This window comes from Natator depressus, chromosome 5, assembly GCF_965152275.1.
Source record: "Natator depressus isolate rNatDep1 chromosome 5, rNatDep2.hap1, whole genome shotgun sequence".
Lineage (NCBI taxonomy): Eukaryota > Metazoa > Chordata > Testudines > Cheloniidae > Natator > Natator depressus.
Genome location: NC_134238.1, coordinates 103885547 through 103912974, shown reverse-complemented (window position 1 = coordinate 103912974; position 27428 = coordinate 103885547). Strand labels below are relative to the sequence as shown.

The following is a 27428-nucleotide window of genomic DNA, read 5'->3' as shown; positions in this document are numbered from 1 at the left end:
TACAAATCATACAGTGTAAACTAAACATTGCTAAATTTTGTACCTGTTTAATTAATCTACAATGTGAATTTTACAGTAATAAGAGTGAATGGATTTTATAACTTCAATTTACTTGCTATTTGCAAGCTCTTCTGATCCAATGGTTCACATGCAGGGCAGTCCCTTTTTCCAGTGAAGTGAAAACTTTCTGCTGACACTGTAAAAAGCACCAAGGTGTGACATGTTCTTCATGCCTTGTGCAACCATTCCACTTGTACATCATGTACCTAACTCATTCTGAATGTGTGGTACATAATTCAGAGTAGCAGCTGTGTTAGTCTGTATTCGCAAAAAGAAAAGGAGTACTTGTGGCACCTTAGAGACTAATAAATTTATTAGAGCATAAGCTTTTGTGAGCTACAGCTCACTTCATCGGATGCCTGTAGCTCACGAAAGCTTATGCTCAAATAAATTTGTTAGTCTCTAAGGTGCCACAAGTACTCCTTTTCTTCTTGGTACATAATTGTTTCTGGAAGGGCTGGAGGCTTTTCACTTTAGGCTCGCTTCAATAGCTTGTTTGCTCATTTTGTCTGTCTTCATTTTTTTTTTTTTTTTAAGGAGAGGTCTCTGCAAACTCCATCATTAAATCTTATGAAAAGCATACCAGTATTTTTATAAAAATATGCATATGTAAAGTGATGGATTATTCTTGGCAGCACTGACTGACACTTTGGTTTGAGGGAGTGAGGGATAGACCAGAATGTGTGAGAGCACTGATTTTCTGTGGAGGCAGGGAGGCTTCTTCATCCTTTTATTGTGTTCATAGAATCATAGAATATCAGGGTTGGAAGGGACCCCAGAAGGTCATCTAGTCCAACCCCCTGCTCGAAGCAGGACCAATTCCCAGTTAAATCATCCCAGCCAGGGCTTTGTCAAGCCTGACCTTAAAAACCTCTAAGGAAGGAGATTCTACCACCTCCCTAGGTAACGCATTCCAGTGTTTCACCACCCTCTTAGTGAAAAAGTTTTTCCTAATATCCAATCTAAACCTCCCCCATTGCAACTTGAGACCATTACTCCTCGTTCTGTCATCTGCTACCATTGAGAACAGTCTAGAGCCATCCTCTTTGGAACCCCCTTTCAGGTAGTTGAAAGCAGCTATCAAATCCCCCCTCATTCTTCTCTTCTGCAGACTAAACAATCCCAGCTCCCTCAGCCTCTCCTCATAAGTCATGTGCTCTAGACCCCTAATCATTTTTGTTGCCCTTCGCTGGACTCTCTCCAATTTATCCACATCCTTCTTGTAGTGTGGGGCCCAAAACTGGACACAGTACTCCAGATGAGGCCTCACCAGTGTCGAATAGAGGGGAACGATCACATCCCTCGATCTGCTGGCTATGCCCCTACTTATACATCCCAAAATGCCATTGGCCTTCTTGGCAACAAGGGCACACTGTTGACTCATATCCAGCTTCTCGTCCACTGTCACCCCTAGGTCCTTTTCCGCAGAACTGCTGCCTAGCCATTCGGTCCCTAGTCTGTAGCGGTGCATTGGATTCTTCCATCCTAAGTGCAGGACCCTGCACTTATCCTTATTGAACCTCATCAGATTTCTTTTGGCCCAATCCTCCAATTTGTCTAGGTCCTTCTGTATCCTATCCCTCCCCTCCAGCATATCTACCACTCCTCCCAGTTTAGTATCATCTGCAAATTTGCTGAGAGTGCAATCCACACCATCCTCCAGATCGTTTATGAAGATATTGAACAAAACCGGCCCCAGGACCGACCCCTGGGGCACTCCACTTGACACCGGCTGCCAACTAGACATGGAGCCATTTATCACTACCCGTTGAGCCCGACAATCTAGCCAGCTTTCTACCCACCTTATAGTGCATTCATCCAGCCCATACTTCTTTAACTTGCTGACAAGAATACTGTGGGAGACCGTGTCAAAAGCTTTGCTGTTGTAGCTTTTGTGTTGGAGAATCCCTCATGCAACCTCCCATATCCTCACCTCATAGCCCATCAGTACTCCTCCTTAGTCAGTGCTAGAGGGAAAGGCAATGTTTGTAAAGGGGTCTGAGGATTAAAAATGCAGTAATAGTGCAAGATGATACTTTTACGTTATAGTGCACCTCCGCACACCTCCAACCCTTGTAGGGATGTGGTGATTCCGGAACACTCCCTGCCAATGGGAGGGAGAGAAATTTAGGCAAGTGACACGATTTTTAAGTCTTTAAAGTGTCTGTGGCAGGTGCTGTTCTTTTAACCCTAACCAGAGGTAATTTTAATACAAGATTAGTTTTAAAAAAATGAACCAAATTGTTGTTCATGGCAGCGTATGCAATGAATAGAAAAATGAAGGGCTTTTGATTCACAATTGATTAAAAAATACCTAGCAGGTGGTAGTGCTAGATGCTAGAAGAGTGAGAGGGGGAAATTAATGATTAAAGCTAAAATGTTAACAATATAATTAATGGGAGATGCATGCCAATGTTGGCTATATCTTCAAAAGCATGTGTGTCTGTTGCATAGAGAACTACCACCTGTACATGTTCAGCAGGAGAGCACAGTCAGGACATGAGTACAATGCATTTTTTCAACATTAACTTCTGAGACACAAATGATCCAAAGCTCATTAACATCAATGGGAATTTTTCCATTGACATAAGTAGATTTTGGATAAAGCCTCATGAGTGCCCATCTACCGTTGTTTGTTTCCCGTCATGGGTGATTCAGACTCATGTTAAAGCACATTAATGCTTCAATATGTCATTCAGTGCAGCACTGCTATACAAAATTGATCTATCAGGCCCCTTTGTGGGTTGCCATGATGAGCACCTAGTTCAGTCTGAAACTTAAGTGTGCAGAAGTGCAGGTACCAAAATGTAAAGAATAATTTCTAGCTGTACTTGGGAGATTTGTTTCAGCTTCATTGGTGAAAATTAATTCTAAGTTTTTTTTATGCACATTTCCTCACAGTGCAAGTTTGAAAATCCAGCTGTCATCTGCAGAGGAAAGAGCTTCCAGATGAGGAGGGAGATTCCCATTTTAGACTCTCTCTTTATTTGTAGACATTTTTCCAGTTATGGGAATACAGGTTTAGGGGATGTTCATATTATTTACAGAAAATTACACTAAATCAAAGTTGCTCTTGATTTTTTTTCAAAAGAAATTTTCAAAAATGTTTTCAAGATTTTTTTTCAAAATCTAAATATTATAGTATATTTAAAAAAATCATTTGCCAGCCTGAGAGAGAGCAATTACTGCAGGATTAAACAAAGTTTTTTCACTTCATTATACAAAACCATAGAAATAGGGTGGGGAGAAATTTTTTTGTATCGTGTTATGAAATAGCTTTACAAATTATTACGGTATCATCTGGAAAGTGCAATTTCTGTTGCTAATGGAATTTATAGGGCAGAATGGGGATTAAAAGTGATCGAAGGTGCATGTCAAATTGGAAACCATGTAATAAATTCATGTGTGATTTGGACATCACTCCACTGTTGGGAAGGGAGCAAACTGAGAAAAGGAAAACACAAGAATGAAGTATGAAGGTTTTATTGGCATGAATTTTGTATGGCCTCATTACCCACATCACATCTCCTTTCCCTTCCTGGACGAGGGGATTTTTCCCCGTAATCACTAGAATGGGAAAAAAGGCTGGAAAGGAAAAGGGTAGCAAGGTGGACTCTGCGTGTGGCTCTCTTCTTTCCCTGCATCGCTTCAGGGAGGGCCATCCAAGCAGAAAAGCGAGATGTCCCCGGGCAGTTTTGCAGTCAACAGGCAGAGAAAGGGAGGCCTGAGCCGTAGCTGTCCCACAGCAGCTGAAGAAATATCCTTTTCACAGCTGGAATGTCTCCACTGTGACATAATATTTGAGTGGAAGCTCACTAGGGCACTCTTGGGGCATCGGTAGGACTCTCAGGGACCTAAACCCCTTCTAGTGTTGTTTTAAACGATTTTTAAATAGAGTCCTCTTTGTGCTATAAATGATCTGACCGCTCCCCTCTTTTTTTGTTTGGTTGTGGGGTTTTTTTTTGGTGCGGGGGGTAAATACAAAGTAAGGATCAGAGGTAAAATAGGTAGAAAGGCACTGTAACTCTCGGTAGGCAGGCCAGACTTGGGTTTGACAGCTACTGCTACAGCAGCACATATCTAAACTCTTTGAACTAGCTTGTTGCCAATAGCATTACATCTTGTTTTTGGCTATTTGAGTGAGTTCTTGGAGGCAGTCTCAGAGGCCAAAGAGTGAATGAATGGAAATATGGAGACTAAGCTACCTTAGATGTTGCTTCATGTCCTTGCTAGCGCACAAAAGTGTGGAGATACTTGCTACCTTTGCTTTAACTGTCTTGGCGATGAATAGAGAAGGGTACCCTCTACTAGAGTCAATCCATCACCTTTCACAGATATTAAATTCACTTTACATAGAAAACCATTGAAGATGTTTGCATAGTGAAGTATCCATTGAGCTCCCTTAGCAGATAATAGACTGTATAATTCTTTGTAATAACACTGTTATTTATTGCAATTTATATTATTTTTTATTTATTTCAGTTACTTATTGCACTTTTCATTGCAGAAACTTCAGCTCAGATAACTCCTGCTAGCCCATTGTGTTATGCTTTTGCGCAGCGTAATGCATAATAGTGTACAGGTGTACAGCTAAAGAGAAGGAACACAGTGTGAGCACCAGGACTATTTTTAAAGCACACTTATTTTCAGATGGGACACTAGAGGTGGGTCAGAGTTGAAATAACTATTTCACATTTCCCCATTTTCTTGTGAATAGGCTCATAATACATGGCAACTGCTGCACTGTGGTGTCCTTTTTCTAAGCAGTAGCTCTCCTGGGGAATATTATATCTGGGAATAAGAAAAACAGGTCAGCACTTACTCCAGGTATATTATGGACTGGAAGTAAAATACCAATCGTATTCCATTTACCTCCAAATACAAGAAGAAAGTAGAGCTGCTTGGGCTTACCTAAACCACTTCACGTCATTGGATTTCTCATCCAAAATATGTTGTGTGGGTTCTAAAAACTAGTTCTATGCAGACACAGCTATAATTAAGTCTCCAAACAGGAAGTCAGAATCCACCAAAATCAATGCACAAAGCAGATGTTTAGAGTTGGCTTTTCAGATGCTCCTTGCTAAGTGTTGACACAATGACTGCAATATTTCTCCAGTTGCAATCTTCATTTCTCTCCTACCATACTCTGCATTACATAAGAATGGCCATACTGGGTCAGACCAAAGGTCCATCTAGCCTAATATCCTGTCTTCCAACAGTGGCCAATGCCAGGTGCCCCAAAGGGAATGAACTGAACAGGTAATCATCAAGTGATCCATCCCGTGTCGCCCATTCCCAGCTTCTGGCAAACAGAGGCTAGGGACAACATCCCTGACCATCCTGGCTAATAGCCACTGATGAATTTATCTAGTTCCTTTTTGAACCCCTGTTATAGTCTTGGCTTTCACAACATCCTCTGGCAAAGAGTTCTGCAGGTTGACTGTGCGTCGTGTGAAGAAATACTTCCTTTTGTTTGTTTTAAACCTGCTGCCTATTAATTTCATTTGGTGCCCCCTAGTTCTTGCATTATGAGAAGTAGTAAACAATACTTCCTTATCTACTTTCTACACACCAGTCATGAATTTATAGACCTCAATCATATCCCCCCTTACTCGTCTCTCTTCCAAGCTGAAAAGTCCCAGTCTTATTAATCTGTCCTCATATGGAAGTCATTCATACCTCTAATCATTTTTGTTTCCCTTTTCTGAACCTTTTCCAATTCCAATATATCTTTTTTTTGAGATGGGGCGACCACATCTGCACTTGGCATTCATGATGTGGGCATACCATGGATTTATATAGAGGAAATATGATATTTTTTATCTTACTATCTATCCCTTTCTTAATGATTCCCAACATTCTGTTTGCTCTTTTGACTGCCACTGCACATTGAGTGGATATTTTCACAGAACTATCCACAATGATTCCAAGATCTCTTTCTTGAGGGGTAACAGATAATTTAGACCCCATAATTTTATATGTATAGTTGGGATTATGCTTTCCAGTGTGCATTACTTTACATTTATCAACATTGAATTTCATCTGCCATTTTGTTGCCCGGTCACCCACTTTTGAGAGATCATTTTGTAGCTCTTCGCAGTCTGCCTAGGACTTCACAATCTTCAGTAGTTTTGTATCATTTGCAAATTTTGCCACCTCACTGTTTACCCCTTTTTCCAGATCATTTATGAATATGTCAAATAGGACTGGTCCGAGTACAGACCCCTGGGGGACAACACTATTTACCACTCTTCATTCTGAAAACTGACCATTTATTCCTACCCTTTGTTTCCTATCTTTTAACCGGTTACCAATCTATAAGGGGACCTTTCCTCTTACCCATGACAGCTTTCTTTGCTTAAGAGCCTTTAGTGAGGGGCCTTGTCAAAGGGTTTCTGAAAATCTAAGTACACTATATCCACTAGATTTCCCCCTTGTCCACCTGTTTGCTGACCCCCTCAAAGAATTCTCATAGATTGGTGAGGCATGATTTCCCTTTACAGAAACCATGTTGACTCTTCCCCAACAAATTATATTCATCTATGTGTCTGACAGTTTTGTTCTTTACTATAGTTTCAACCAGTTTGCCCAGAACTGAAGTCAGGCTTACCCACCTGTAATTGCTGGGATCACCTCTGGAGCCCTTTTTAAAAATCAATATCACATTAGCTATCCTCCAGTCATTTGGTACAGAAGCTGATTTAAATGACAGGTTACCGACTACAGTTAGTAATTCTGCAATTTCACATTTGAGTTCCTTCAGAACTCTTGGGTGAATACCATTTGGTCCTGGTGACTTATTACTGTTTGTTCCAAAACCTCCTCTAATGACACCTCAATCTGATACAGTTCCTTAGATTTGTCACATAAAAAGAATGGCTCCGGTTTGGGAATCTCCCTCATGTCCTCAGACGTGATGACTGATGCAAAGAATTCATTTCGTTTCTCTGCAATGGCCTTATCATCCTTGAGTGCTCCTTTAGCATCTCGATCGTCCAGTGGCCCCACTGGTTGTTTAGCAGGATTCCTGTTTCTGATGTACTTAAAAAAATGTTTGCTATTACTTTTTGATTCTTTGGCTAGCTGTTCTTCAAATTCTTTTTTGGCCTTCCTGATTATATTTTTACACTTCATTTGCCAGAATTTATGCTCCCTTCTATTTGCCTCACTCAGATTTAACTTCCACTTTTTAAAGGATACCTCCCTGCTTCTTTTATTTTGTTGTTCAGCTACAGTAGCACTTTTTTGGTTCTCTTACTACATTTTACATCTGATCCATTTCTAGTAACGCCAACAAGAAAAGGTGGAGGTCATTGTTCATTAATGGCAAAATCAGCACAATAGTCACTTGGGGCTGGGGGAGGGGAAGGGGTTGTAGCTACATTGGTAATGTGAAAGTGGTGTGAGGCATTCTGGATGTAGAAGCAGTGAGGTGGATGTGGGCACCAGTGGCACTTACTATGCTTGAAAAAGGATGAGACATGTTCTCCCCGCAGTGCCAATCTCCAAATGCAAGCAGGTGCTCTGAGGGGTAAGGTATAGGCCACTCTCTCATCCACATGTCCGTTTTGGAGTGCAAAGCACTGTTGAACGCACTAACTAACCACTCACATGCTCAGGGAGCACTAAAAGCAGCATTCTGCTCGCCTCCTGTACGGTGCATTGTAATGAAGAAGGTCCTGGAGCACACTCTCCTCTCTAGTGCACCCTTAAGCCATGCAGGGATCTGCAGTGTTCCATAAGGATCACATTCTCCCCTTGTTACTGCAACCACAGAGGGTCCATTGACAATGAATGTGATGCAGTTCTGCTACACAAGTGGAGGCAGCATTTGAATTGGCTAGACAGTGTGTTCAAAGCACTTTGTGTGGCAAGGAGTTTTGCCCAATGAAAACTCCCTGCATTCTAGGGGGAAGAGGCAGGCTAACAGGGGTTAGGTGATATATGGATCCCATCCTCTCTTCAGTGGTAGGGGCTATATAACCTCAGGTTTGTGGTAATGGTTATAAATCAGCCTGAGGGTAAGGGTTCATTCACCTGTAATATCTCTGCAAAGCCCAGCCCAGTATGGAGACTACATTACAGGTCTACACTACAGCCAGGATCGACGTTCTGAGATCGATCCACCGGCGGTCAAGTTAGCGGGTCTAGTGAAGACCCACCAAATCAACAGCAGATCGCTCTCCAGTCGACCCCTGTACTCTACCCCAATGAGAAGAGTAAGGTAAGTCAGTGGGAGAGTTTTTCCCGTTGAACACCCCACAGTGGAGACCCCATGGTAACGTCGACTCCAGCTATGGTATTCACGTAGCTGGAGTTTCATAGCGTAGGTCAACTTACCACAGGAGCGTAGACATAGCCTTAGTAGTATCTTGAGGCTTTGCCCCATGTGAGTAGTTATAATCCATGCGACTTGTTACTTTTATATCTATGTAGAGAATATATGTGCATGTTAACGAACTCTTTTTGAAATCTTCAAAAATAGTTTCCATTCTGTTTTTTGAAAACTTGAAAATGTCTTTGATAAAATGTGAAGGGCACATGCATTGGGGTTTGTTTCCCATTAAAAATAAGGGGAAAATTGATGTTGTAATATGGCAGACTATGTTAAGATTATTAATTTGAGTTCATCCCAGTTCTTTCAGTTCTCAGTGTGACTTCTGTTTAATGCCTACACAGAACAATCAAAACTGGTTTAGTTTACAGAACGAGCACATTCAGAGTTTTATCTTTCCTCAATAAACAGATTTAATCAGAGCTGAGTTGTACATTGATTGATGGAAGTCTTAATAATTTTTTTTACCTAAGTCAAACACTCTCACTCAACCACTTCTGCATAGCCAGAACACACTGCAGTTTTCACAGCTTTCTGATCATCATTTTTTTTTCAACATAAATAAAATTGTTTCCAGGATCCAACAGCTGGTGCTTGCTGGCTGAAGGAATGAACAGAAAGACAATGTGTTCACAGGATTACAGAACAGGCTGAGAGAGAGAATTTATGCAGAGTTTTATAAGCTTAGTGAGGCAGAAAATAGATTGGGGTGCAGAGAGGAAATAATGTGTCAGTCAAAGCTAAGCTTACAGACATAAGCTTCTATAACACAAGAGCAGTCATGTGCTGGCTTGGCTCTTGTAACTTCAACAGTTACCTCTAAGTTTGGGTGGAACCCCTGGCAGATGTTTTCATGAGATCTTACTCTTAAGTGACTTTTACTACAAATCTGTCTTTTAAAACCTGCAGCCAAGGCAAGAACACAGCAGCAGTTTCATAGGCCATCTGGAAGGCATGAGAGAGATGGTAGAATGCCTTCAAGGATGACTCCTAAAGATGGAGCGAATCCTCCAGCTAACTTGAACATTATAGTTTTCTTATGAAATCTTAGATTTTGGTCTCCCTGCACTTTTATAGCTTCATCTTAATACAACAAGCATCTGTGTGGCATTTGTGAATCACTGAATGTCTCTGCAATGCTTGTGTGTGATTGGCAGATTATATGCTTATAACTTGTAGTATATTGTAATAATAGTGTCTAGCAAGTTAGGCTTGAAACTGCAATCACGTTCTTTTAGTCCTTCTACATGGATGTTTTGGTGAAATGGCTGCTGCCATCCCCCCTTCCTCTGTAATTTGATTTATAACTAAGGAGTTGCTGTCAGAAATGACTAAGACAGACAAGGTTTAACCAGCAAAATTGCAATGCAAAGCATTATTGGTAATACTATGCAAATTGCCAGAAAGGCAGCAGCAGCACTACTATTTTAACTAGTATCTTAGAAAGAATGTCTGTTCTATTTGTGACACACAATAAATAAAGAACCTGGTCTATTGATTGCACAGTATCTATTTCATTATTTTACTTTGAGCATATTTTATTTGCTTCCAAGGTAACTTTGACGACTGCCATCAACATCATCTACATGGACAATGGCATGAAATAGGGCTGCCTTTTCTCTTTGTTGTTGTTTGGCATTGCCACAGACTAAATAATGAAGATGTGTATTAGCAACACAAACAGTAATATAGCATGGGTAGATGGCAAATGCCTAGAAGACCTAAATTTCATTGATGATATTGTGCTACTGAGCAACACCCCTGCAAAGTTACAAACAAAGACAACCTGGCAAAAACAGCAGGCCAAGCAGGGCTCAAAATTAGTTATGTTAAAAGAAACATCTTTGTAACCCTGATATGAAGTAGTAACATCACATTAGAAGGCAACAATATCAAGAAAGTAGAACAGTTCTCTTACCTGGGCAATACCCTCTTGGCCAACAGAGACCTCAAGAAGGAAGTGACATCAAGGATATAAAGGCACACACAGCATTTAATAAATTCAGCAATCAAAGATATACAGCAAAAGAATAAAATTGATAATTTTCAATTAAACTGTAATCTCTGTGCTAGCATATGTCTGGAGAGCCACCAAAATATTAGATGCCCTCAAAAATAAGTGCTGTGGAAAGATTCTGGGCATTGGTTAAAAGACTTCATCACCAACAAAGAGATCAGAGAAATTGCCAACAATGCTTCATTTCCAGAGAATCAGACACAAGCACTAGACATGTTTGCAGCATGTATCCTGGATGTCAATACACAGATTCTCACACATGAAGCTGTCAAGTGAAACCAACTGCTGTGAAGCAACAAGAGCACCACAGAGAAACCTTAAGAAGAATCCTTAGCAGAGAGGGCAGAATAGACTCTCTCAAAACCATAGAGCAGATGGAAGCAGCTCCAAATGTCAGAGAGTGGGACGGAAGAGACTAGTTTTGTTCCTATGTGCTAACACTGGCATAGGAAGGACGTAAAGAAGTAATGTAATGTGTGTCAGAGACAGTATTAAAGAAGGAAAAACAGACTGAAAGGGTCAGTTATCAAATGTAAAGGGACAACAATCTTCTACCTCTGTTAGTTAGAACCACATGAGCAGCTAGCAGTCCAGGTCATAATGATCTGATAGGTCCTACTGAATGCCTAGTTGAGATTCACTTTCTCTAGAGCACAACATTTATTTAAAGTATCATCATTATGTTAGACACTCACTTCATCTGTACTTTATTGGGTTGTAGGCTAGACAAAACACCGAAACTAGTTTATGTGTATAAAATGAATGAGCAACAAATACTCCAGTTGCTTTATTGTTAGATGGCAGTTGAGAAATAACAGATCACTCAATTTTCCAAGACTATCTCCTTAACAGCCCACTCCTATCAACATATTTAGATATTCATGGCAGGTTAATGGAGGCCATTTTCACCTGGCAACTGCATCAATCCTTAGCAACAGTATGTATGCATACCCACTGCTGATGTAATTTTTAGTTTCTGGTAACACAAAGCCAAAAATGGAAGATCAAACTATAAAAACCTTTGGAGAGAATGTGTCAGGCATTTTCAGATAGTGTTTTGCCTTAGCTACTGTCTCATTTCATTCCCTAGCAACTCTCAATACAAGTTCCATCGTATTTTCCAGCTCAAAATTACGTCTCGTGAACTAGGAGGATTCCCTTGTTATGTTTAACACAATACATCTTTTTTCAATGCTGTCGTTTAAGACAAACAGTTCAGCTCAGTATTCCATAGTAATAATTTAAATAAATGGGAGAATATCATGACTTGAGAGTTTTTAAAAGTTAGAATGTCAGATCCTATATTTTAGGGCAGCAGTGTCTCTTATGCACATTGTTGTTTTCGGTGTTGCTATGGCTGTGTTGGTCCCATGATATGGGAGAGATAAGGTGGGTGAGATAATATCTTTTATTGGATGAACTTCTGTTGGTGAGAGAGACAAAGTGACCTGAAGAAGAGCTCTGCAAAGTTCAAAAGCTTGTCTCTTTTACATGTGAGCTAGTTAAGACAACTTGAATTAGATTCTTTCCTCAAATACATACATAAATATAACCCCCATTGATTTCACTAAGAGAGAGGCACAATTTAGCTTTCAGAATTTGCTTCATTTTATATGCATATTACTCTCTTAGGGCCAGATCCTGTGAGGGGCAACATTGCACAATTCCAGTGGGGCAAAGCTGCCCTAAAATCAGTTTAATCAGGCACAGGAGGAATCCCTTTGTGCAGGAAATTTCTTGGAGTGGAAAGCCTCTATAGTTGTTCCTTTGCCACCCTCAGCTCCTCACCCCTACTCCTTCTGCCTGCTGTGGCAGGAGTTGTAGCCAAGGTTAAGGGGGACAGCCAGGGAGTCCCTATGCTTCCATGATGCAAGCTGACAGAGCAGCACTTTGGGGTTGTGGGCAGCCAACACAAATTACAGCAGCATTCATGTAGTCAAGGTGGGTACTCAGTGTGTCAGGGCTACACTGGAGCCCTTTCCACACTCTGTCATCACCTGGTACAACCTGGTGTTCCACTGGAATCTAGCCAAACAGCTCCAGATTGTGGAATTTATTTTTTCTGTTAAATAAATCCCTCAGAAATCTCAATTAAAAACTATTTAAAATACTCTTATAAAGAGTCTTGTATGAAAGTGCATATGAGAGAGAGGTGCTTTACAGATAAATATATGAACAAGAACTTGAAAGAGATAATATACACATGAATTATAGGACAGGGGATAAAAAAAGCAAACACAGAATTACTTGAGCAGTGACATTTAACACCTGCCTTGTCAGTTTCATATTTGACTTTGTGTTTTGTTTTGTTTTGCTTCTTGGTCATCATCTATTTCCTTAACACTGTTAATGTGTATGCACAAAGGGATGTGGTTAAGGTTGTGTGATGAAGTTTAACTTTGGCATTTCTTCAATTGTTAGTGCTTAATTCACTCTATGCAACCTTTAATGCTCTTTTAACAGGGGAAACCGGTGATGTGTGTGTGTGTGTGTGTGTGTGTGTGTGTGTGCGCGCGCACGCGCACACATTAGAGAGAGAAACTGTGCTCTACAGGTTAGAGCTGGACGAATAACTGATCTTTTGATTCGGAAGCAGTTAAAAATGGGGGAAGAGTTGGGCTTTTGGGTAGAACCCCAAATCCGAAAGTTTGGGGAATTTTCTGGGAATCGAAAAAGTCCCTTTTGGGTCTGTTCCAGAGAGGTCATTCAAAATTGTATTTGTCACATCCCCTAACTGAGTGCCCTAATGACCAGCTTAAAGGTTATAAGTGAGGGAAGCGACACCACCATCACCTCCTGCTCTGGCCATATTGTGAATGGTTGAAATTATTCATGTCAAATTGGTGAATAGTTTAGGGTTGACCAAAACTGCATTATTTTCTGAATAGACTATTCTCCCTGAAAAATTCACCCAGCTCTACTGGAAATGGACCTGAAACAAAACCAAGTATCTGAAAACCACAAAATTTAGGAAAAGTTCATATGCCAATCCAGACTTTGTGACTTGGACTTATTCCACTACACACATGCGCACACACACGCTCCCTCCCTCTTAAAAGGCTAATGTTTGTCTCTTTTTGAAATACTATATAAAATTATTACTTTTATATTGCATATACAAATAAAAAGGGGGTACACATTCTTTTCTGTACCTGCCGTCATTTATACGTATCCTTTCTGCATCATCACCCAGACACAAAGGACATTACTTATTGCTATCATGGGTGTGCTTTGAAATGTCTTCATTTCCCACACAGTCATTTCTACTTGACTAGACTCATTTTCAGTATATTAAAAACAAGGTCCTCTTGATCATGGTATAGTCTCATAGAAACAATAAGTAGCAGCACTAAAATCTTCTAAATTCTTTTTTAATTAAAAGTGGCATGATTGTTTGAATAAGAACATATCACAACCTAGGGTGATATACATGACTTACTTGTATTAGTATTAGTGTACTTCAGCTTCTCATATTTCCGCATCCTATGAGTCTTATTCTATTCCCATTAAGATAATGTGAGTTATGCTGTTCACAATAAGAGAAGGCGGCTCAAACCCTAAATTAGGAAAATAAATTCTGTATCTCATCCCAAAGTGTGATTTCATATGTAATAATGTAGCACATCTCTCTCTTTTTGTGTGTGTACACAAACATCTCCTATGCTAGAACCGCAATTATCAAAATGTCCAGGTGACATCCAAAAAGTTTGGATAATCAAGAGAGCCAGCCAATATATTTTGAAATCAGCCCTCAGGGTTTCCTGAAAAAAATAATAGATTTCAAAGCCTGCTGGCCAGCTCCTGTGACTATAAACAACCTCCTTCCGCATTCTCTGTATTCTATCATTGTATTCAACTTAGGTTCTGAGGACACAGACTGCAATTTTAGCTTAGCCCTTTTGCAACGGTACTCAAGGAACAGGGAATTTCACAATCCCCTTATCCCACTGGACAACCATTCAGGGTTAGAGCATTTTCTAGTGTCAAGAGAAAGTAAGTTAAACAGCGATATATTGAAGGAAATCAGTGATGTTCTAGATCATTGCTACATTGGTTTTTGAGGAATGGGCAATTTCCTAAGGACTGGAAATGGCAAACATACTGTAGTACTATTATACAGAAAATTAATTGAGACATGGCATTAATACTGTAGTCTGTTTGTTTCTTTTGGGGAAAAGTATTTGAAACAATATTAGAGGAAACATGATTTATCACTTTAGGGAAAACAACTGGGTACAGTTTTTAGGCTTCAATAAGGGAAGAAAAGGAAAGATACCATTTGGGATGGAGACTTCCACCATAGATCTATGATAGTAAACTCTTGCTTAATTAACTATTTTTGTTCATTAAGAGCCCAAGCCAAAGCCCACTTGAATCTAATAGGAGTCTTCCATTAAATTCAACAGGTTTTGGAACCGACCGTAATTGCTATCACAGAAGGAGGAAATGACATTGGATCTTACAGGTTTAGGTTTTCAAAAAGCATTTAATGAGTTTCCATAAGCAAGATGAAGGGTTAAGTTGTAATATCATCATCATCATTATAACCTTTTGGTTAGAGAAGAGGATTAAAAACAGAGTGCGCATTTTTGTTGATTTTTTTTCTTCATTTTTTTCCCCTTTAGCTGGAAGGGAGCAGGCAGTAAATGGTTCTGGGGATCTCTCTTGATTAGGTACAGATCTGGATGAGGTTCATTACATTGGAAGTAAGACACAGAATGGCTAACACTATAACTAGATCCAGAGGGATACAGATCTCTTAGGAGACTGGACCAAGAAATGGAAGTACAATCTGATATGAAAAAATGGAAAGTAATACGTTTGGGAAAAATGAAGCGAAATAGGGAGCACAGACTAAATGGAACAGTCTTGTCACGCTCCCCAGTAAAGTTATTAGTTGCAGTGAAACAAACCCAGAAACTAAGTGCTGTAATGTGACACAGTGAGAGATGGAAAGCAAAATAAAGAGGGGGGGATTTAAGGATTTACATGTCACTGATCAAGCCTCAGCTACACTAAGATCAATCTTAGATACTTTTTCCTGAAGAGGGTATTATTATACTTAATCATTCAAAGTGCATCATAAGGGTAAAATTCGTCACAGCAGAGAGAGGCATCACAAAGCCTATCCTGAGGACTTCAGCCAGAATCTTCCAGATACTCATGCCAGTGCTTAACTTTACACATTTAAGGAGCCCCACTGAGGTCAGCCTGCTGATGTGCATGATGTTAAGATGTTCATAAATATTTCCAGGACTGAAGTGTTGAGTGGGAAGTAAGTGGTGCATAGGCCTCGTGTTGGCCCTCGGCATGTGGTGAATTTCACCTTAAGTGAACAATGTGCTTTGCAGAAATGTTAAAAGTTCTCTGACCCAGCTATTTTGAAATCTAATGGCCCAATTCTGCAGTCCTTCATTCTGACTTGGTCAAAATTTGCCCACTGAAAATCAGTGGGCCCAATTCAGATCTAGATTAAGCAGGTGCAATTCTATTGAAGTTAATGGAGCTGCAGCCAGTTGTGGCCAGGGCTGAATTTGGTCCTTTGTCTTTTAATAGGAATTTTTGCCTCAGTAAACTGTATGATTGGACCATAACAAACATGACTATAATATAAGGAAGAAACATCAAATGAAAAAATGGGAGCAGAGTGGCTCATGGGTGAGGTCCTCACTGAAAGGCTGCGTGAAAGAAGTGTATGTTCAGAGGACGCAGGTCACTTGGTGCTAAGGAAGAGGGAAATTGTTCCAAAAACGGGGAGCTGCAAGATTGAGTAGGAAGAAGGAGACTGTGTGGGAGCATTAAAGAGAGAGGACTGGGTGGAAGTGAGGCAGACATGACTACAGTGTAAAATAAGTACAATGACTCCAGGATTTTTAGAATGGTGGGTGTTGGTGAGTAGAGAGGAGGATAAATATGCATGAAGGGGAGAGAAATACTTGAGAATATCCAGAAAACAAATTAGATGATGTTACTTTTATTGAAAGACCATAAGCCAAAATATGTATAAAAGGGGCAAATCTTGACCCGTTCTCTACAGCTGCGGAGGTCCCCAAGGGCAGCAGAAGTTAGATAATTAGATACTACAGTGGCAGGCACTATAGAAGATACAGCTGTGCAGGAAGCAGTGCAAAATTGTTTACCCATTTTATCTAAAGAAAGACCATTCTTGATTTATATTGATAAATGTTTAGCTTCTGAATATAATAAATATTGTATCCACAGCCAGCCCATTAAATATTGTATTTGAGCAACAGCAGCTTCTTTTCATATTTAATTATTTTTTTCTAAAAATATCGCTGTCTTTAATTCCTCTTTTAGTTGTTGTGGAAATACCTACCCCAAATTAGGCTGCAGCTCACATAAGCTGAGTTCCCCTACCGCTAGCACGCTTACTGGATAAAGTTAATTCATGGCTATTTTATGCCTCTGATCCTGTGAGCAGGACTTCAGTGGGACTATTTACATGAGTAAAATTACTCAGGCATGTAAGTCCTTTCAGGGTCAGACCCTTAGCTTTTTCCCTGAAGAATTACTAGTGAGGCAGATGTGGAGACATAGTGTTGAAAGGAACAGCTAGAGCAGTAATATGTTCACAAACTCCCAATTGTTTTGTAGTTAAATAGAAATTATTATTATATATTACTTATTACAGTAGTGCAGCTGGGGAATGAGGGGAAACAGCAGTGAAATCAAAAGCCACGTTACCATATGCTGAACAGATAATATGCAAAACTTCTCAGAAATGGTGTTTAATTTTTTGTCTCTTCATTTTTATATGAATTCACAACTCAAACGTTTCTTGTGAAAATTTCCCCTAAGACAAGCACTTTTTAAGTGGTCTCTTTTCAAGCAAAATGTATGTATTTTAATGCACTCAGTGCTGGGGTGCACTCTCCTCTTCCTGAGCTGCCTCTCCTCCTGGATGGCTGCTACCAGCCCTGCTGGCTTCCTGGGGTGGAGTGATGTTCCTGATCTCTTTAGGCCTCTGGCCCGCTGCTGCTGCTGCAGAAACAGCTCCTTGGACCTGTCCCTCCTGAGCATCCCCCTCCCATTTCTCCTCCTGCTTCTACCAGCCCTCATCCTGAATGAGAAATGACTGGCTGTGGCAGTGACTCGTCCTGCTGCTGCTAATCCCCCTGATTGGCCAGTGCTGTTGATGGGGTCACGAAAGAGGCAGCGCAAACTGGTATCAGGCTCAGAGTGGTCCCATTAAGGCATACCCGTGTTCCCACGCTCTAGGCAGGGCTCCAGTAACAGAAAATGCACTGGAGAGGAAAATGTAACTGTAGAAACTAGCCATAGCCTCCCTTGCTTTGGGTGATGGGCAGGGCAGCCTGGTCCAAGGATGATCAAGAAGGGGTTTTTGCCAGGGAGTGTCCTGCTTCTCTTTGCAGTAACTTCTTCTTCTGGAGTTTTTGTGGAGCCCCTGACAGGAGTTACACTTTTGTCAACTCTTACAATTTTATTGTGAGTCTCATGATATTTGGTGTTTGTCTTAAAGCCCCAGTTCCTGAAGTCTAGTCATTACATGAGAATCTCAGCTTTCGTTTAAAAAAAAAAACAAAGACCACATCTTACTAACCCTCATGGTTTCTGAGAAAAAACTTGAGAACATGACCCAAGGGCACCCTAAAGGCTCAGAAACGGTTTCCGGGGGAGGAAGGGGAGAGCCTAAAATCTATTGGTTTTTTGTTTGTTTTTAAACTCACTATTTTAAAGCCAACCTCAAGACTTTTGGAGGCCTGACTCATACTTGAATGCTTGGGGTTTGCATTACTGGAGTTAAATCTGCTCCTGTTGGCAGGGTCTTGGAAGGAAGGAGGCGCTATTATAGAGTACTGCCTGCCCTACATTGGACTCAGTCCTTGCAGTGTTACAAGTTACACCTCACTGCATCAGCTTTAGAGAGCCTTCCCCATATGTTTAGTTAGCATGACATTCACGGTACTATCCAAATATTATTTACTGTTGACAGTTCAGTGTGTATTTGTGCCTTACAAAATTTGCAGGAAAAAAAATTGGATTTGATTAATCAAAGGTGGTTCAGAACTGTGTAAGTTTCTGAGTGTACCACTAACGAGCACAACTTACCTCTCTCTCTCTAGGGACATTTTAAGGCTGGCTGGGAAAATGTCAGTATTTTTGGCAAAAATGTGAGCACAAGAAATTTTTTCTATCAGTAAAATCTATTCATTGAAAAATTTCCAGTCAGCTCCAGTAGTTGCTCTATAATTAGTACAATAATATCTGAGCACTTCTCATGTCCATTCCTCTGCTGAAAAGTTTAGGTCAATGCTTTTGTATTTCTTTTCTTTGTAATGTTTTTGTTTTAAAGGAGACCGATTTTAAAGACTGTAGCTACTGTTCACAAAAGAGGAATTTAAGTTGAAGGAACTTTGCCTCTGAATGTAGAGTCTGTCATCTGTAGTATACTTTGGAAATGAATACATTTGGTCAGTGAGAATGAAATGCACCTTTTTAATATTAATCCTTCTCTTAGAGCCTGATCCAAAGTCCATTGGAGTCAACAAGAGGCTTTGTATTAACTTCACTGGGCACTGGGTCAGGTCCTTAATGCTCAGGGCTATGTATACAGTCAGACCTGTATTTCCCAAAAGATCATGAAAATTGTTGTTGATTGAGTCCAAAGAGTACACACAGATTATCCTTACCTGCTAGCCTGGAGTATGTAATATCATGCATATAAAGCAGATATTATGTCTCTCTTCATAGACTAACATGTGGAAGGTGATGGTAATTCATTACAGAGGATTTTGTTTTCTCTTTTATATGTCAGACTTTGTTTTATTTGTAACCCAAATAGTTGTCTGCTTTATATAAATGAATGAAAATACCTTTTCTTCTACGCACACTGTAAAAACATCAGTCAGTATCCTTTGCTGTTAGATACTGAATGACTAACATGTACTGTTTCAGAGTAGCAGCCGTGTTAGTCTGTATTCACAAAAAGAAACGGAGTACTTGTGGCACCTTAGAGACTAACAAATTTATTTGAGCATAAGCTTTCGTGAGCTACAGCTCACTTCATCGGATGCATTCAGTGGGCAGCTGAGATTCAAGGTAAAATATAAAAATGTTGTTGCTTGTTCTTGACCTTCTTTTAGAAACTCTCTAATGGAAAATATATTAGGCATTTCCCAAAACTTGATCATTCTGTCTTTTTTCCTTAGGTGAGAAGTCCGGTGGACATCAGCAGATTCTGAAGAAACCAAAGTAAGATTTTACGTATGATGTATTTCAACGTGTTTATGGTTACAGTTCAACTTTTTTCTTAAGGGGAATATCACTAATTTTTGGCATGGATTTCTTGGTGTAAATCTAAAATTTGTCTTGTACTTGGCATCCTCTAGCAGTTGTTGGAAAGAGTATTATTTTTAAGATTCCTGTAGGTGGGAAACAGCACATTGTTTCGAGCGGTGGCTTTTGCAGTGAAATCTTGTTCAAAGGAGTCTGGAGGGGCCAGGGGTGAGATCACAGTTTAGATTTTTTCAGGCTTTTTGGAACAAAGGACAAGAGTCTTAATCCCAAAGTGGGTTTGTCAGGTATGCTGCAAATTAAATGGAAATGTAGTTAGTGAGTAGAATAAGTAAACAAACAAACAAAAGGTTGCTTTTGAGCCTTTATAGCTTTTCTGTTTGGTGTCAGATTCAGTAAATCAGCAAAACACTTCATGGGTTCTTGTAAACATGTGTTCTGCATATCACAGCTACTTGAAAGTTTACATGTAAATTCTTACATTCTTTTAAAGACAATTCTGTATTTCAATTGTGAAGAAATCTGATTATCAAACACTTTGGGCCTCTTTCAACTCCCTTTCCTGTTTCTTTCCATTGACTTGAATAGGAATTGGATTAAGTCCTTAATGAGAATATATCCGATTACAGCAGCATGTTAAAACTAACCAGCAACTCAAATCAATGAAGTGAAGTATTAATTATTGTATGTGTACATCGATAACTTTTAATCTGCAATGCATGATACCTGTCTTATTTCGATTTACCTAAGATGTGAACAGTGATTTACCATTTGCCAGTCAGGCTACAAAATGTACAAGCCAGGCATATGGTGAAGGATGGTGTCTCAGTTGTTTGTTTCTATTTCTCTGTTAGGCCAGTAAGAATTATATTATTTAAAGGTTTCAGAGTAGCAGCCGTGTTAGTCTGTATTCGCAAAAAGAAAAGGAGTACTTGTGGCACCTTAGAGACTAACCAATTTATTTGAGCATAAGCTTTCGTGAGCTACCGATGAAGTGAGCTGTAGCTCACGAAAGCTTATGCTCAAATAAATTGGTTAGTCGCTAAGGTGCCACAACTACTCCTTTTCTTTTTATATTATTTAAAGTTTGTTTTTATATTTCCTACATGTTGCAATAAATGGAAACTCTAAAGTCAAAACTGGTGCCATATTTAGGTATAATTGCTCGGAGTCCCATTTCAGCCAGGGTTGTCCTCAGTTTTTAAAATCAGCCTGTATGTTGACAGCTTTTAAATAATGTTTTCTTGCCATCACTGGAGGCTGCTTTTTTTAGCAGGTGAGAAGCCATTGGTGGCAGGCTCCTCTCTCAACACTTCCTTCAGCCGTTCTTTGCTGGTATCTCTGTATAGAATGAAATAGAGAGCAGAGTAAACTGAGCAGGCAAACAAATCCTCATTGAGCAAGATGGGTGGTGGGGAGCGTATCAATAAAATGGGACCTACAAATACAAGAGAGAGTTAGGAAAGGGTCAAAGATTTTAGATTACTACCTGTAGTTAGAAGAAAAGGAGTACTTGTGGCACCTTAGAGACTAACAAATTTATTTGAGCATAAACTGAAAGCTTATGCTCAAATAAATTTTAGTCTCTAAGGTGCCACAAGTACTCCTTTCCTTTTTGCGATACAGACTAACACAGCTGCTACTCTGATATGTGTAGTTAATTTAACTGGGATGTGCCTATGTGATCCTATTTCAGCTGATGGTTATATATCAGTATGCTTTTGAACGAGAAAATCCAGTCCTCATAATCTATGTTGGAATAAATCCTGTGCACACACTTCTTAAAAAATAATTAATACAAATAGTCCTTATGTCTGAGAAGATTTTTTTTCTTCCCCTTCTGTAGGGGGGGGGACTGGGGATATGGACGTTTCGGACAGGACACGAGGACCTGCCCTTTTTGATTTATAGGTTAAAATCTGACATAACTGAACATCTTAAAAAACAAAGACTTTTAAAAGAACCTTTAAATGTTCTGTCTCAACTGAGAATACATTGCCAACATTTAAGACTCTAACTACCTGTCTACAGCCACAAATCAGGTAGGTTTAGTGGAGAGGGCACCAGATTGTGAGAGTCAGGAAATCTGGGTTCTAATCCCAGCCCTGCTACTGACCTGCTGCGTGACCTGGGCAAGTCACTTCACTTCTCTGTGCTTCTGACTCCCCTCCCTACCCTTTGTCTTGTCTATTTAGACTGTAAGATCTTTGGGGCAGAGACTGTCTCTCACGATGTGTTTTTGATGTCATTATTTTCTGATGTCCTCCATGAACAAAAGACTTAAAAGCAGTTCTAAGACAAGTTGACATGGAATCACTGAAATCCCAGTGAGTCTGAGTTAGCTCTTGATGCTGTAAGTAATGCATTTCCATTTCTGTGCCATCATAGTAATGAATCACTATCTTATGCAGCATACAAGTATTCATCCTCCTGAGGCGGCTATGACATCACTTAGAATATTGAATCTTCATGAAAGCCTATGATGTTATAAAAACTGACAGTTATATAATATACTTTTTTTCCTCTTTCCTTTCACCTGGCACAGCGTGTTATGCAGGGGAAAAAAATTCTCTCTGGTTGATGAGGTTTTCTTTGCCACAAAAGGATGTCTTCACTTCAGCCTGCCTTTGATAGATTTCATTTTATATTTAGATTTAAGTGTCCAAGGAAAAAGATAAATCAGGATCACCTAATCATAGGGAGTCTGGATTGTACATGAATTAAGAAATGAGCAGAGACATTATTTTAACTAGTCAAAAGGTTCTATTATTTCTAATTACTAAATTATAATTGTCCAAGAGCAAATGAAAGGTTGCTAAGACACAGCATATTACGGGAGAGGGAGCAGGAAAGAAGAAAATCAGCACAAATTATTAATAAATCAGATAGCAGCACTAGTATTAATCTAGGCATATGTTATCAGGGTTTCAAAATAACCATGTGTGGTATGATGATAAAGCAAGGCTTTGTTGAGATTCTGCTATCATTCTGTATCATCTATCATCAGAGGCCTTTCATAAATGATGGAAAATCTGCAATTACTTACTGAGGAAATAATAATAACTTTCTGGTAAATGGTGAGCAGGTGTACAAAAGTACAGACATTCTTAGCAGAAGGAACCAGCGTTACCATGCAAACAACTTGGAGTTCTATGGGACAAAGTTGGAACTGACAAGTTCAACTTGGGCAGACATGATCATAAGACCTGGTTATAATGGACTACTTTATTAATTTCCCAGAAGTAATCTCACTTGAATATACCACAGCAGCAACAGTTGTCAGGCACATTAAATCTGTATTTGCATGGCATGGAATTCCAAGAACAGTAATAACTGACAACAACCACAGTTCAACAATAGGGAATTCCTGAACTTTGCTAACATGTATGATATTCATCATGACATGAGACATATATATCTTCAGTGATGAACTGCCAGAAGCTGAAGAACCAGTTCCTTCAGTCGCTCCGAGCCTTTGGCGGCATTTCGGGGCATGTCCTTCAGTCGCTCTGGGTCTTTGGCGGCACTGAATGCCGACGAAGGCTCGGAGCGAGTGAAGGGCCCGCCGCCGAAGTGCTGCCGAAGGCTCGCAGTCCTGCTGAGTAAGTAAAAATTCACAAGGGAGCCTCCCCGGGCAGGATGGTCCTGCGGGCCGCAGTTTGCCCACCCCTTTAACAACCGGCTTCTAAATTTAACAACCGGTTCGCGCGAACTGGCTCCAGCTCACCACTGTATATCTTCCCATATATATTAGAGCCAATGGATTAGCTGAATATGGAGTACATATAGTGAAGAACTTGCACAAAAAAGCAATAGATACAAGAGAAGATACACATTTAGCACTGCTCAACTATAGAGATAACCACTGCAATATGACAGGTTTCAGAGTAACAGCCATGTTAGTCTGTATTCGTAAAAAGAAAAAAGAAAAGGAGTACTTGTGGCACCTTAGAGACTAACCAGTTTATTTGAGCATGAGCTTTCGTGAGCTACAGCTCACTTCATCGGATGCATAGCATATCATGGAAAGTCACCTCCTGAACTCCTCTACCGTAGACCTATAAATGCTCAATTACTAGATATAGGACAAAAACAAAGGATGATTAAGGAGTCTGTGATAGTGAGTAAAAGACTAGGAAAGTACAATCAAAAAAATATTACAATAAAGAAATTTGACTAAAGAGGGCTTGCAATACAGCAGACTAGGAAGATTGCTGAAACATCCTGAAAGACTGATCAAGACTTGTTAGCATTGTGTTTAAGCAAACTGAACAGTTAAGTCAGTTAGTGTATTTGTAATAGTTTGATAATTTAAACAAAAACTATTAAATTACTCAGGGCATATTAAAAAGGGATCTAAAATGGGAAGATGTGCTGTGGAATAAGTTCTCCAGGAAGTGTAGACTTCCTGTACACTCTATATACAAAAAGAAAAGGAGTACTTGTGGCACCTTAGAGACTAACAAATTTATTTGAGCATAAGCTTTCGTGAGCTTATGCTCAAATAAATTTGTTAGTCTCTAAGATGCCACAAGTACTCCTGTTCATTTTGCGGATACAGACTAACACGGCTGCTACTCTGAAACCACTCTATATACAGTCTTTGGTTTCCTGGGACACACTTCCTGCTGGGAGCAGACACAAAGAAGCCCAGGATAGGGCAGTTGCAGACTGAAGCTACACAGAGAGCAGAAAGTTTGTCACCTAATTTCTGTATATAGTTCCTGTTCACATTAGAGTTTATCATGACAATGGTCTGCTCATCAGTGAGATACTGCAATGTGGATTGTTGAGACTATAGCTGAGCACCAGAGAAAAGAGAAAATTGAAAAATGGGAGCAGGTTCAGAGAGATTTGAGGTCTGGCAAATGCACTTTATGATGAGAGACTCAAGATGATCAATTTATTTAGCAAATGCACTTTATGATGAGAGACTCAAGATGATCAATTTATTTAGCTTATGAAAGAGTACAACTGATAAAGATAAAGAGTAAAGGTACAGTTATGTATTTATGCTATTAAATATGGGTGGTGGTGGTCGGGGACTCTCTCCTCAGGGGGACTGAGTCATCTATCTGCCGCCCTGACCGGGAAAACAGAGAAGTCTGCTGCTTGCCAGGGGCTAAGGTTTGCGATGTGACGGAGAGTCTGCCGAGGCTCATCAAGCCCTCGCACCGCTACCCCTTCCTGCTTTTCTACGTGGGCACCAATGATACTGCCAAGAATGACTTTGAGCGGATCACTGCAGACTACGTGGCTCTGGGAAGGAGTATGAGGCGCAAGTGGTGTTCTCGTCCATCCTCCCCGTGGAAGGAAAAGGCCGGGGTAGGGATCATCGAATCGTGGAAGTCAATGAATGGCTACGCAGGTGGTGTCGGAGAGAAGGCTTTGGATTCTTTGACCACGGGATGGTGTTCCAAGAAGGAGGAGTACTAGGCAGAGACAGGCTCTACCTAACGAAGAGAGGGAAGAGCATCTTCGTGAGCAGGCTGGCTAACCTAGTGAGGAGGGCTTTAAACTAGGTTCACCAGGGGAAGGAGACCAAAGCCCTGAGGTAGGTGGGGAAGAGGGATACCAGGAGGAAGCACGAGCAGGAGCGTGTGAGAGGGGAGGGCTCCTGCCTCATACTGAGAATGAGGGGCGATCAGCGGGTTATCTCAAGTGCCTGTATACAAATGCACAAAGCCTGGGAAACAAGCAGGGAGAACTGGAGGTCCTGGCAAAGTCAGGGAATTATGATGTGATTGGAATAACAGAGACTTGGTGGGATAACTTGCATGACTGGAGTACTGTCATGGATGGGTATAAACTATTCAGGAAGGACAGGGAGGCCAGAAAAGGTGGGGGAGTTGCACTGTATGTAAGGGAGCAGTACGACTGCTCAGAGCTCAAGTATGAAACTGCAGAAAAACCTGAGAGTCTCTGGATTAAGTTTAGAAGCGTGAGCAACAAGGGTGATGTCGTGGTGGGAGTCTGCTATAGACCATCGGACCAGGGGGATGAGGTGGACGAGACTTTCTTCCAGCAACTCGCAGAAGCTACTAGATTGCACGCCCTGGTTCTCATGGGTGACTTCAATCATCCTGATATCTGCTGGGAGAGCAATACAGTGGTGCACAGACAATCCAGGAAGTTTTTGGAAAGTGTAGGGGACAATTTCCTGGTGCAAGTGCTGGAGGAACCAACTAGGGGCGGAGCTCTTCTTGACCTGCTGCTCACAAACCAAGAAGAATTAGTAGGGGAAGCAAAAGTGGATGGGAACCTGGGAGGCAGTGACCATGAGATGGTTGAGTTCAGGATCCTGACACAGGGAAGAAAGGAGAGCAGCAGAATATGGACCCTGGACTTCAGAAAAACAGAATTTGACTCCCTCAGGGAACTGATGGGCAGGATCCCCTGGGAGAATAACACCAGGGGGCAAGGAGTCCAGGAAAGCTGGCTGTATTTTAAAGAATCCTTATTGTGGTTACAGGGACAAACCATCCCGATGTGTAGAAAGAATAGTAAATATGGCAGGCGACCAGCTTGGCTTAACAGTGAAATCCTTGCTGATCTTAAACACAAAAAAGAAGCTTACAAGAAGTGGAAGATTGGACAAATGACCAGGGATGAGTATAAAAATATTGCTCGGGCATGTAGGAATGAAATCAGGAAGGCTAAATCACACCTGGAGTTGCAGCTAGCGAGAGATGTTAAGAGTAACAAGAAGGATTTCTTCAGGTATGTTGGCAACAAGAAGAAAGTCAAGGAAAGTGTGGGCCCCTTACTGAATGAGGGAGGCAACCTAGTGACAGAGGCTGTGGAAAAAGCTAATGTACTCATTGCTTTTTTTGCCTCTGTCTTCACGAACATGGTCAGCTCCCAGACTACTGCACTGGGCAGCACAGCACGGGGAGGAGGTGACCAGCCCTCTGTGGAGAAAGAAGTGGTTCTGGATTATTTAGAAAAGCTGGACGTGCACAAGTCCATGGGGCCGGATGCGTTGCATCCGAGAGTGCTAAAGGAATTGGCGAATGTGATTGCAGAGCCATTGGCCATTATCTTTGAAAACTCGTGGCGATCGGGGGAAGTCCCAGAAGACTGAAAAAAGGCGAATGTAGTGCCAATCTTTAAAAAAGGGAAGGAGGAGGATCCTGGGAACTACAGGCCAGTCAGCCTCACCTCAGTCCCCGGAAAAATCATGCAGCATGTCCTCAAGGAATCAATTCTGAAGCACTTAGAGGAGAGGAAAGTGATCAGGAACAGTCAGCATGGATTCACCAAGGGAAAGTCATGCCTGACTAATCTAATTGCCTTCTATGATGAGATAACTGGTTCTGTGGATGAAGGGAAAGTAGTGGACATGTTATTCCTTGACTTTAGCAAAGCTTTTGACACGGTCTCCCACGGTATTCTTGTCAGCAAATTAAAGAAGTATGGGCTGGATGGATGCACTACAAGGTGGGTAGAAAATTGGCTAGATTGTCGGGCTCAACGGTAGTGATCAATGGCTCCATGTCTAGTTGACAGCCGGTATCTAGCGGAGTGCCCCAAGGGTCGGTCCTGGGGCTGGTTTTGTTCAATATCTTCATAAATGATCTGGAGGATGGTGTGGATTGCACCCTCAGCAAGTTTGAGGATGACACTAAACTGGGAGGAGTGGTAGATACGCTGGAGGGTAGGGATAGGATACAGAGGGACCTAGACAAATTGGAGGATTGGGCCAAAAGAAATCTGATGAGGTTCAACAAGGACAAGTGC

At 40.8% G+C, this 27428-nt stretch overlaps 1 protein-coding gene across 44 annotated transcripts in view; it reads left to right on the top strand.

The window, feature by feature from the left end:
* Window positions 1-27428, top strand: part of PTPRD (protein tyrosine phosphatase receptor type D) — a 1647138-nt gene that overhangs the window by 1010280 nt on the left and 609430 nt on the right. For all 44 annotated transcript variants that reach the window (XM_074953350.1, XM_074953349.1, XM_074953347.1 and 41 more), the window contains one exon: window positions 19604-19646. The gene's annotated coding sequence lies outside the window, so the exon portion shown is untranslated. The remainder of the gene's footprint in view (window positions 1-19603; window positions 19647-27428) is intronic.